Source organism: Diceros bicornis, unplaced genomic scaffold, assembly GCF_020826845.1.
Source record: "Diceros bicornis minor isolate mBicDic1 unplaced genomic scaffold, mDicBic1.mat.cur scaffold_160_ctg1, whole genome shotgun sequence".
Lineage (NCBI taxonomy): Eukaryota > Metazoa > Chordata > Mammalia > Perissodactyla > Rhinocerotidae > Diceros > Diceros bicornis.
The window spans coordinates 424,896-437,300 of record NW_026691066.1 but is presented as its reverse complement, the minus strand read 5'-3'; positions in this window follow the sequence as shown (position 1 = coordinate 437,300).

Here is a 12,405-nt window from a genome sequence, read left to right as displayed (position 1 = left end):
ATGATATCCAAACTAATGACATCCCGTGTCTCTAAAATTTAGTTTCACTGTACTGATATAAACATTTCCAAATAAAAATATATAAATGAAAAAATATAAAATAAAATAAATGGTACGCTTTGATAAGTTATGGCCTCCACCATAAGGTGTACCTCCATGAAACCTTCAGTCAGCATCAAGATAGTGAACATATCCACTACCTTCAAAAGTTTTCTCATGCACCTTTGTTATCCCTCCTTCCCACCCCTCTGTGACTTTCTCTCCCCAAACAACCACTGATTTGCTTTCTATCACTATAGATTAGTTTGCATTTTCTAGAGTTTATATAAATGGAATCAGACAATTTGTACACCAATTTTGTCTAGCTTCTGTCACTTAACATAATTCTTTTGAAATTCATCCATGTTGTGTGTGTCAACAGTTTGTTCCTTTGTGTTGCTGAGTAAGGTTCTGTTCTATGGATATACTACAAATTGTTTATCCAGTCACGTGTTGATGTATATGTGAGTTGTTTCTAGTTTTGGGCTATTACAAATAAAGCTGCTATGAACATTTGTATGTCAGTCTTTGTTATGGACATGTGCTTTCCTTTTTATGGGCAAATACATAAGAGTAGAATGAGTGGATCACTTATGTTTAACTCTTTAAGAAACTTCCAAACTGTTACCCAAAGTGTTTATACATTATACCATTTTACATTCCCACCAGCAGTGTCCGAGAGTTCCCATTTCTCTACATCTTTGCTTACACTTGGTATGGTCAGTCTTGTCTGCCATTCTAATAGGCATGTAGTGTGGTATCTCATTGTGGTTTTAATTTTCATTTCCCTGATGACTTATGATGTTGAGCATCTTTTCATGTGCTTATGAGCCATCTGTATATCTTCTCTGATAAAATGTCTTTTTGAAACTTTTGCCTGTTTTTTTTTTCTTATTGTTAAGTTTTGAGAGTTCTTTATATATTTTGAATACAAGTGTTTTTCTATCAAATATAGTTTTAGGTTTTACTGTTAGGTCTAAAATCCATTTCGAGTTATTTTTGGTATATGGTGTGAGGTATGGATCCAAGTTCATTTATTTTGCCTATGGATATCTCATTGTTCAGCACCATTTATTGAAAAGGCTATCCTTTATCCACTGCATTGCCTTTGTTCCTTGGTAAAAAATCCGTTGTCAATATATACACAACTTGCATTTTAGCATCATTGTGAGTTTGGGCTGTTTAGAATAGTCTCTTGGAGCATCAGATGCGATAAATCAGGGTTGGATTCTTTCCATTTTTAAGCAAATTCTTTAGTAAGATATAAGCTAAATACAGAAAAGCATACAAATCCTAAGTGTATAGCTTGATGAATTTTCACAAAGTAAACACACTCGTGTATCTACCACCTAGATAAAAATAGGACATTACCAACACCCTACAGCCCCTTCTTATGCTCTTTTCTAGTCACTATCCTTTCTCTCCACAGGTATTGGCTATCCTCCCTTCTGTCACCATTGATGAGTTTTGCCTCTTTATAGAAATGGAGTGATATCTGTACTCTTGAGTCTGCGTGCTTTTGCTTAACATTGTATTTTGGGGATTCATTTGTGTTGTTGCATATAGTAGTAGTTCTTGTTGTGGTATATTATTTACTTCTATGAACATATCACAGTTTATTAATCCGTTCTGCAGTTATTAGACATTTGGATGGTTTCTACATTAGGCTTTTAATGCTTTTATGAACATTCTTGTTCATTCTTTTGCCTTACCTATTAGGTAAGTATTTTCTCTTGGATATATACCTAAGAATGGCATTGCTGGTCATAGTGTATGGATATGTTCAGCTATAGTAGAGACTGCCAACATTTTCCAAAGTGGTTGAACCAGTTTATGCAACCCCTTCCCTACATCCAGTAGTATATGGGAATTACGTTGCTCAGCATTCTTGTTAACACTTGCTATGTCCAGTCTTCTAAAATTTTAGCCATTCTGGTGCATGGATGGTGTTCTCGTGAGTTTGAATTGGTATTTCTCTGGTGACTAATGAGGTTGAGCATCTTTTTATATGTTTATTGGTCATTTGAATATTCCTTTTAGTGAATTGCCTATTTAGATTGCCCATATTTCTATTGGGTTGTTTCTTACTGATTTCTATGAGTTTCTTTTTTTTTTTAAATATCTTCTGGATATGTCTTGTTTCTTTATAACTTTGTATTTTAAAGACTTAACCCCTCCAATAAGCTTCCTGCAAATGTCCCTGCTATAGAGAAGAGGAAGATAAGCCTTTTGGTCTATGCAAATAATATGATTTTTTTTTTAATGAATTGGGGTAAATCTCATTTGGCACATGGCAGTTCAGTTTTTCTAAAACTAAATTATTGTTTTTGGTAGACGTTCCCTGGCCTTTAATGGGCCCATGCAAATTGGCCCCTTGATTTATTTGGGACAGGGTTTCTCAAAAGTGGCACTATTAAAATTTGAATGGGATAATTCTTTGTTGTGGCAGCTGTCCTGTGCACTGTGGGATGCTTAGCAGCATCTCCCAGGTCTCAACCCACTAGAGGCCAGTAGTACCTACCCCCCACTTTGTGACAACCAAAAATGTTTCCAGACGTTGCTGAATGTCCCTGGGGTGGGAGGTGGGGGTGTTAAAATTGCCCCGGTCGAGAAACACTGATCTAGATTTGTTTTGTGGGTATTTTACCAGTTTACCAGGAAATTACAGAGCTCAAAATTACGTGTCTTTTCTGAAATCCATATGGAAATACAAAGGACTAAGAATAGCCAAGATATTTTTTAAGCAGCAGGTCAAGGTGAGAAGACTTGATCTATGAGATATCCTGATTTATTATATATAAAGCTATAGTAACTAAAGCACTTTGGTATTAGCACAGTGTTAGACCAGTGGAAAACAGTAGAGAACCCAAATCCAGTTCCACGTGTATCCAGAAACTTGATTTCTTTTAATAGAAGTGCTCTTACAGAGCAGAGGGCAAAGGAGGGGCATTTCTTTAAGTGATCCTGGGACTATTAGATATCAGTATGGAAAAAATTCAAATTGGAACCCTACTTTACTCTGTACACAAAAATCCATTCCAGGTAGATTAAAGACCTAGGCATGAAAGGCAAAACTATTAAGATGTTAGAATATAGTGGTTTTCAAACGATGTTCTTAAGAGTCTTAGAACAAACATGGCTTGTAGTGGCAAGGGGACAGTGGATCAGGGAAGTTCTAGGTCTTGCGTGCTCTTTTGGAAATTTTAAACGCTATTTCTTAAAAAACTGTAGTCCTCCTCAGAAAAGGTTGAAAACCCGTGCTGTGTGGCATAGATAGCCTTCTGTGTTTGTGCAGACTCAAACTTGTTGTTTTTTTTTGAAAATAGTATTGGACTTGCTTATAGGGCTTTCTCCCCTAGTAGTCTGTAAATCCTTCAAGGCCAGGGACTGGTTTTTTTTCATTGTTTTTCCATGGGGTCTGGAATTGTATGGACTCAATAAAATAAATGCTTGTTAAATGAATTCAAGAACTGGGAGTGGAGGGAATGTATAGAGAAGAGCAGAGAAGAAGGAAGGTACTTTGAAGAACACTCTCATTTACAGAAAGGGAGAAACCAATGTATTGGAATAGTTAAGAACCATGTTACAGATATTAAAGAAAAAGCAAATGCATTTATTCTGTTGCAAGAATACAGAGTGTTATGTTTGGCTGTATACCTAGAGGTTATGCTTATGGATTTTAGAATCAGACAGCAGGAGTCAGTCATATCTAGGCTCTGCCTCTTACTAGCTAAACAATATTGGGCATGAACTTGACTTCTTTAAAACCTAGTATTCGCACTTATAAAATGGGAATAATATCATTCGGTGATTTAAGAGGTCGTTGATGACCTTGAGATAGAGCTTTCCAGATTGTGGGATTAAAAGCTAGATTATAGGAGCTTGATTCTACTATATTGTTAAGCCTAAAGAACATTGAGAAGCTTAGTAGGAAACAAACATTGAGACACTGTAAAGAACGATTTTTATAGAAATGAAATACATTTTCTTGAGAGAATCTTACAGTTATATTTTTTAAGCCACGTTATTGGGAGTGGTCTACAAAAGCATAAAGCTACAATTGGACTTTCCTGTTGAAAGTATATTTCTCAAAATGTTTGCTATATCTTTGTTAAGGTAAACTGAGTGGTAAAGTGCTTTTAAACATCTTGAGCATTTCATGTTTTAAAGTATGTTATGAAATTTTTAGAAATAAATCATACATCTTGATTCCAATATTTTTCTAGAAAAATTTCCTGGAGCAACCCCTGATGGCCTAGCGGTTAAAGTTTGGCACGCTCCGCTTCGGAGTCCCAGGTTCAGTTCCCAGGCGCGAAACACACCACTCGTCTCTCATTGACTATGCTGTGGCAGTGGCTCATGTAGAAGAACTAGAAGGATTTACACATAGAATATAGAACTATGTACTGGGGCTTTGGGAAGGGAGAAAGAAGAGAGGCAGATTGGCAACAGATGTTAGCTCAGGGCAAATCTTTCCAAGCAGGGAAAAAAAAAGAAAAAGAAAAATTGCCTAAGTGTAAGTTATTTATACTCATATTTTATGACTTCTTATATAAGACTCTCCTGAAAAAAACTATACTGGCTGCAAAGCTATCTGCCAATAAACAGGTGTCCATATGGAGAGATGAAAATGGTGATTTTCAAGTAGAGAAGAATTCAACCCTTATAAACTACACAGTAGGTAAACAGAATTTGTTGGCAGTGAAATATTCCCGTTAGTTCTAGTAGAACAAGGTAGCCAAGCATCAATCAAGATTTCAGTGGTGCTTGTAGAGAGTAGTTGGGTCATGTCACAGACGTAAATTGTAAATTATTGTAACTTCATTTTATATAGTTACTCATTACAAAGGAGTTTATTATTATACTAGATTATTGAGGCTAACATCATTAAAATGAAACTGCATGGTGCTTTCTTATATAAGAGGAATTTGACAGTAAACTATTTACTTAAGGCATATACTGATAGTATAGCTACTTTGTACTTTTAATTCTTCTGTTGTTTTGATCTAATAATGGCATTTTGGGGGGTCAAAATACCTTTTTTTAGAAACCTTGATACAAGCATATGCTGTCTTCAAAATCTTACTTCAAATAAAGCAATAGAGGCAAGTTGGAAGTAAAAACATGGAATACATAAACAAAATAATAAGGGAATTATGGTGCCAATTATCAATGGATTGCCCCTGTGTAACAACATCAGAGTGTTGCCCTCTATTGTCTGTTCTGCAATAATGGAGCTGCACCCAGTAGACATTTCTCTTTTGCACCTGGCAGGGGTTAAGCTTTTGTCAGAGAAGGTTTAGGACAAAGGGCCTTCCATCCTAATTCCAGGGTGCTTCCATTCTTTTCTTTTTCTTTCTCCTGCAGTACAACCAGCAGTGGCACAATTCAGGGGTGTCTACATGGACTCACCCACAGTGGGTGATCCACAGTGGATTCAGTGGATCCCCTTGGATGGCTTAATAAGGAGAATGAGTGGCACCGCTGCAAGTGGAATCCCAGTGAATCCAGTAGGCATCCCAGCCGCAGCCTACCTGCCCCGGGGAGGGGACAGGGCTTTCCTGTTTGCCAGTCTCAGCCTGCTGTTCCCTACCTGCTGAGCTCTGCCCTGACCAGGGACTGGTACTGGCCTTGGGAAACATGACAATCTTCTCCACCATCCCTGTGCTGCAATCATTCCTTCTCCAACAAGGCCTGAAGGCAGCCTTGGCGAGGGGGTCCTCTCCCAAATTTGTTTCTTTCTTAACTACTCTACTGTAATTCTGGGCTATTCTCTATAGTTCCCTTTAAAGGTTTATGGTTAATTGTTCATTATATAAACTGTCCCTGCTCAAGCTATTGGTTGGTTTCCGTGTCCTGATTGAACACTGATTCTTATCATTATATATTATTTTATAGGGTGTTAGTGCTAAGGGGAAAAATGAAAGGGGAACAAGTTGCATAGGGAGTGTCAGGACAAGAGGATAGTTTATATTTTAAATGACATGGTCAATACAGCCTCATGAAGATGACATTTGAACACAGAATTAAAGATAGTGAAGAAGATGAGGCATGAAATCATCATGTGGAAGAGGATTCCAAGTGGAAGGAACATAGAGTACAAGTCTACAGGTGGGAGAGTGCCTGGCATGTACCAGGAGCATAATGGAGGGCAGAGGGACTGGAGCAAATGGTACAGGGGATGACTGGCCAAAGATGATGTCAGAGAGAGTGTGGGACCAATTGTATTGGGCTTGAGGTCCATCATAAGGACTTGAACTTTCCCCCTGAGAGAAATGGAGAGCCCCTTGAGAGATTTCACAATGTCAGGGTGTGACATCTGGTTTTAAAGGGCCACTCCAATTGGTGCATTGAGGATAGATTGCGGGTCAAATATAGAGGCAGAGAAAGCAGTTAGAAGGATACAGCGATAATCCAGGCCAGAACAATGGTGCAATGTGGTCCACCCAGCCATCAGGAAGTAACAGGGTGTGGACTTACATACCCACCGCAAGCAAAGGAAAAACTAGTCCAAATACCTGATATGATTATTTCGCTAATGATCAGTCTACATATGCAGTGGGTACAAGTCCACAAGGCCAGAGAAAAGCAACCTTCATGTAAAGAAAAATTCTAAGGAACTGTAAGTCACACCACCTGCAACCACCACAGATTCTAGAATTATTTGAGATGCCAAGACAATGAGGAGGGAATAATCTTTTCAACAAGCAGTGCTGGGACAGGTGGATATCCACATGTGAAAGAATAAAGGTGAACCCCTACCTCACACCATATACAAAAATGTTACATCTTCTTACCATCAAAGATGTAAATGTAAGACCTAAAACTATAAAACTCTTGGAAGAAAACATGGCCCTGGATTAGGCAATGTTTTTGTAATTGTGGCACCCAACACATAAGCAACCAAGGGAAAACAGATCAATTAAACTTCATGAAAAGTAAAACTTGAGTGCGTTGAAAGACACGATCAAGAAAGCGAAAAGACGACTCACAGAAGGGGAGAATATGTTTACAGATCTTTACATATCTGATAAAAGTCTACTATTGAGAATATATAATACATTCTCCCCTCTCAACAATAAAATACAAATAGCACAATGAAAAATGGGCAATGCGTTTGGATAAGCATTTCTCCACCAGAAATACATGCCTGCCTGGTGCTGTGCTGTCCCTGCCTGAGGCTGCAGTTCCTGTGCTGGCCATCAGGTGGCAGCCTCCTGTGTCAGTGGTGCCCACTGAGCTTTGCTGGAGCAATTTGGGGAAAGGAGGATTCATGCAGAAGTCATGCTGACCCTCCGCCTGCCTCAGGACCCACTTGCACTTCCTATTACTAGTGTTCCTCTTCACCGACTGAGTGGAGCAAAAGCAGGAAGGAGGGATCCAAGATGCCCCTATTTGTTCATTCGGCAGCTATGTGCCAAGCCATCACCCTGGGCCGGGAGCCCTGGTGGGCCCAAGGGTGGTGCTGAAATCTACCCAGTGGTCCCTGCCCACCAGGAGCTCAGTCTAGAGGCAGATGGACAAAAGCACAAAATCAGAGACACGTGAAAGAGAAGAGCATGAACTGGAATGAAAATAAAGAGTGTCCTGCAGGGAGGGCTGGGGTCTCACTGGGTAGGAGGGTCTGAAAGGCCTGACTGAGGTGACATTTGCTGTGACCAGAATGACATGAGGACCCAGCGCTGCACTCACCTGTGATCAGCGTGCCAGGGAGAAGGCACTGCTGGTGTGGAGACACCCAGGCAGAAGTGAATTTGGCCAGAGGAGGTTAGAGAGGTGGGCACTGTGGCTGCAGAGAACCTGGAGGGGAGAGGAGGGAGAAGGGCAGGCCAGACCTGGGAACTGGGAGATGGTGTGAGGTGTCTCCTCCTCTCTGACAACACTGCTCCCCACCCTGCATCTGTAAACCGCAAATATTCACTCTCTCTCCATCTCTGTGGACCAGGAATCCTGCACAACTGAGCTGGAGCCTCTGCTCATGACAACTTCCAGGTTGGGGCTGTGGCCTCCACCGAGGCTGGACCAGGGTGAGATGTGCTGTCAAGCTTACTCCTGTGGGCTCGGTCAGGATCAGCTTCACTGAGAGCCTGGCTCCTTTCTGTCTGTTGGCCAGGGCACTCCCTTGGTTTTCTTCTGCGTGGGCCTCTGCATAGGGGAGCTCAGGACGTCCATGTATGTCCCCAGGTCCAGGGGTTAGACAGACTGAGAGAGGGGAACAAGGGGAGAGGGAAGAGGGAACACAAGAGAGCGAGTGAGAGAGAATGACAGCCTCGGTGATGGAATCTGGGAAGGGTCGTCCTGTCACTTGTGCTGGGTCTGCTGGTCAGAAGCCAGTCCCTAAGCAGTCAGTGGTCCACAGGGACGTACAGAACAGGCAGGGAGCTCATCCCTGCAGGGGCACGCTGACCTTGACTCGAGTGTCCTGGTGGCGAAAGGCTCCCTTCCTACCTGGGCTGATCCTGCGTTGAGCTCAGATCCTCCTCCTTGGGAGTGTTGCTCATCGCGGCCCGGGTGTGCTCTCCCGGGTTCCCTGGGCTCCTGTCCCCTCCAGGAGGGAGATGTACACTGAGGGGGCTGAGGCCAGAGCAGGCAGGGACCACTCCACCCTCCCAGCTCATTTGCTTCCTTCCCCAGGAGGGCCGCCTCCTCAGGAGCCTCTCCTCACTGCTCACCATCTTCTCTGCTCTGAGAGCACCTCGTTTCAGCCTCTGAAGAAGACCTGGGGAGAAGTTTCCAGGTGGGAAGGCCTCTCTCCATGGGAGCCCCAGAGTGGACAGGGACCTTCGACAGGACTGGGCATTGTCCCCTCAGTCAACTTGGACTTCCTGGGAGGCAGCAACCCCTGGGGGCAGGGCCTAGGCTGGGGGCAGGTCTCTAAGCATCCCCACAATGCCCATCTTCCTGGTCTCACCTGATTGAGCACAGGTCTGCACAAGCACACCACCTTTCAGACCCCCTGGGGTTACGTGCAGCCCATCAAGGCCGCTGTGTCTGTCTCATCGTGTGGTTGTCCGTCTCACCTTCCTGGCTGATTCGCTGCTCTGTTCTAGATCCAACCTCAGGCGGCTGCAAAGTTGACCTTCCACGTCAGCTTGCCACTGAGATGGCTACTGTTTCCAGAAATGCTTAGGGGCCGGGCTTTGCCCACGCATGGCGACATCAAGTGGGCAACCTCTGACAGTGAAGCCACCCCCATTCAGGCTTGCGCCGCTCACAGGGCCGTCACACTGAGGGGGTGGGGACGGGACCTGCCCTGGGCAAAAACACCACGACTCTCACTGTTCTTCCCTCAGCTTCACATGCTCCTCAGTTGGTTGTATGTCTTTGGTCTCTTCCCAGAGCTTGTTTTCTGACAGCACGTCCGGTGTGATCATGGCTTTCCGGGAAGAGGATTGGCTGAACTCCTCACTCAACCATTCGGTGCGTCCTGCCGACCCACGCCGATCACTTTCTGAAGGCGCATCCTTTCAGCAATCTGAGGACCCAAGATTGTGAGTCTGTGTCCTGGAGGGATTTTGAGAAGAGCTGGTGGGATGGCAGTATTGCAAAGCGTAAAGTCTTGCTTCCAGAAAGCTCTCTGGGATCCTCATCATCCTGCTGTTTTGGAGTCAAAGCCCTGAGATCTTTAAAAAGCCAGCAATGTTAGAACATGGGCAGGACAAACAAAAGTCTCTGGGCTCCAACACCAACTAAAATATTCTGAATTTCTAGTAACCTGAGACGAGTGGAAAGGAGTTGGGAGTGTGGAGTGGAGGGGCGGTTTGGGCCAACTACGCATCTGGGAGGAGAAATGCGATGCAGAGCAGCCTTTCTGGGGGCATACGTGTGGGACATGTGTGCAGGCCCCCGCTGCAGACATTGCTGCTGCTGCCCTTCAGTTCCCTCAGCCCACTTGAGTCCCTGCAGTCCCTGGGAGCCAGTCCCCAGCAGGCCCACAGTGTCCCCCTGGAGCACCTGCATCCACTCTCTGCCTGAGGGCTCTCTCTTGCACCGGGAGCTTCCTCTCCTGCGAGCCTGTGCCAGCCTGTAGCACAGAAGCCTTCACGACCCGGGGTAAACCCTCCACCCACGGGCACAGAGCCAGTCCGGTGGGATCTCGTCTCCCGACAGGACTAGGATGGATGCTCACCTCAGTGCTCCCTCGTCAGGCCCCGCCCTGGCGCTCCTCCTCCAGGCTCCCTTCCCCATGGCCTCCCTCGGGCCTCCTCCCTCACCTGCAGACAAACCACTCGCCCTACGTCCTGGTCTGCTCTGGGCCCAGACTCTGCGGAGGCTGCACGCTAGCTGTGACGTGGAGCAGGCCGTCCAGCCTTCTGGACTTGAGCTTCCTCACCTGTGAGATGGGGACACAGGCCTGCCTCCCGGAGTCGTCAGAGGAGACGCAGCGTGGGGAGACGCACACCGCTGCAAAGAAGGACGCCCGCTGATCACCCAGGGAAAACCCCAACCTTGCCAAAGCAACAGGAGCTCGCGAGGCTGCGGGAGGAACGCGGGCAGCCTGTCCACACAACGTGGAGAGTCGCTGACGAGTGTGGCCGTGCAGGGTAGGCCCCCGGACAGTGGAAGAGCCATTCGACAAGGAGGGGGACAGGACAGACGCTTCCAAGGAGAAAGATTTAAGTGTTGGAGGATCACAGAGGCCTTAGGAAAATCATGAGGCCCTGGAACATGTTTACTGAAATGCTGTTATTGGCCGGAAGAATGTGTTACAATACCCAGTCCACTCTGGATTACTTCTCATTGGCTGTCGGAATGAGTGCACACTTGTGATTAGAACCCACATTTTGTTAAATGTAGGATATCTTTATTTTTCTTAACTTTTAATTATTTTTTTTGGTCGATGAAGTGCCAAGCATGGGTTTTCTCCGTTCTTTTCTTTGCATGGGTGGCCTCTATTTTCAGAAGTGGATTCCTGGTGCTCATCACCCCTGCTAACCCGAGGGACAGCCCTCTTTCAGGTCACACAGTGGATGTGAGCTCCAGGTGGGCAGGGACCACGTGGGGTCATACTCACTGGTGAAGTTACAGTGCTCAGCCCACGGCAGGGACCAGAACGTATTGGCTGAATGAGTGAGTGAAACAATGAACGAATGCATGAATGAGTACATGAGTGCAGGAGTGAGTGAGTGAAGGAATGAGTGAAGGAATGACTGGGTGAATGAAGCAATAAGTGAGTAAACCACAGAAGCTGTATCCACACAGGAGGAGCCTTTATCTGTGGGGGGCTCACAGGGGGTCACAGCACAAGCCCTGGACGGTGGCATGGAGCATGTCCAGCTGTCCTCCCAGCGCTGAGCCTCCGTCACCTGCAACACAGTGTGGTCCTGGATCTTCTTCAGCTCCTCTTCAAACAATGCTGAATGTTCCCGGGAGCAGAGCAGCAGGAAGGGAACCTGAGGAGGGACTTCCCAGACCCTGCGCCCTGGAGGACCACTGTGACTGCCTGGCAGGGGGCTCTTAACACGCTCCGGGCACCAGGCTAGAGATGCTCAAGCAATTCCTCAGGGAAGTCTCCCAACAGCCCATCAGGAGGCCAAGTTATTTCCTCATTGTACAGATGGGGAAACTGAGGCTGAGAGCCTCACCTGCATCACCAGCTAGAAAGAGGCTGAGCAGGGACTAGGACCCCTGTTTCTCTGACTTTGGATCATTCCAAACCACTGTCCTGCACTGTGGCCTCCTCGGGCTCAGGGGTCCTGGCCTCCCTGGGGCCTGCACCCTTCTGGCCTCCAGCCATCACTGAACTAAAGGGACAGGGCCACTCCGTCTGCCTGGGGCTGGGTATGGTGGCCGGGGAATGGCCAGCTGTGGGCGCTGTGGGCTCTCCCAGTAGCAAGGACCAGCCTATCCCCCCGCAGAGTGAGGTCTCTCTGGGCATCAGGACCAAAAGTTCTCAGAACTTTAGGGAAAAGAGGTCCCTCTCTCAGCATGGGGGAGCCCTTCTCAGGCAGGCCCAAGGGGTCTAAGAGGCACTGGGTTCAAATCCCGGCTCTGCCACTCTGCAGGGCACAGAGGGGGCAAGTCTCTTTGAGCCTCAGTTTCCTCATCAGTGAAATGAAGACAATAATTGCTCCTCCCCCAAGGAGTTGTGGGGAGGATTCAAGGAGATAGCTCAAGAGGAGAACAGAGGCCCCGGTAAGTGCTCATCACCGCGAGCTGTTCCTGCTGATGTCACCCCACTCAGAGCCCCCTGGGGCCCTTTGCCTCTGCCCACTCTGATCTCCCACCAGGCATGCCCTACTCGCTCTGACTCCGCTGTTCCTCTGGAATGCCTTTCTCCACCCCATCTTGTCCCACGGCAGTCAGCCAGCCAGGTGGGGATCCGGGACCCAGCCCCATCTCTCCTCTCTTGATTCCTCTTCATTA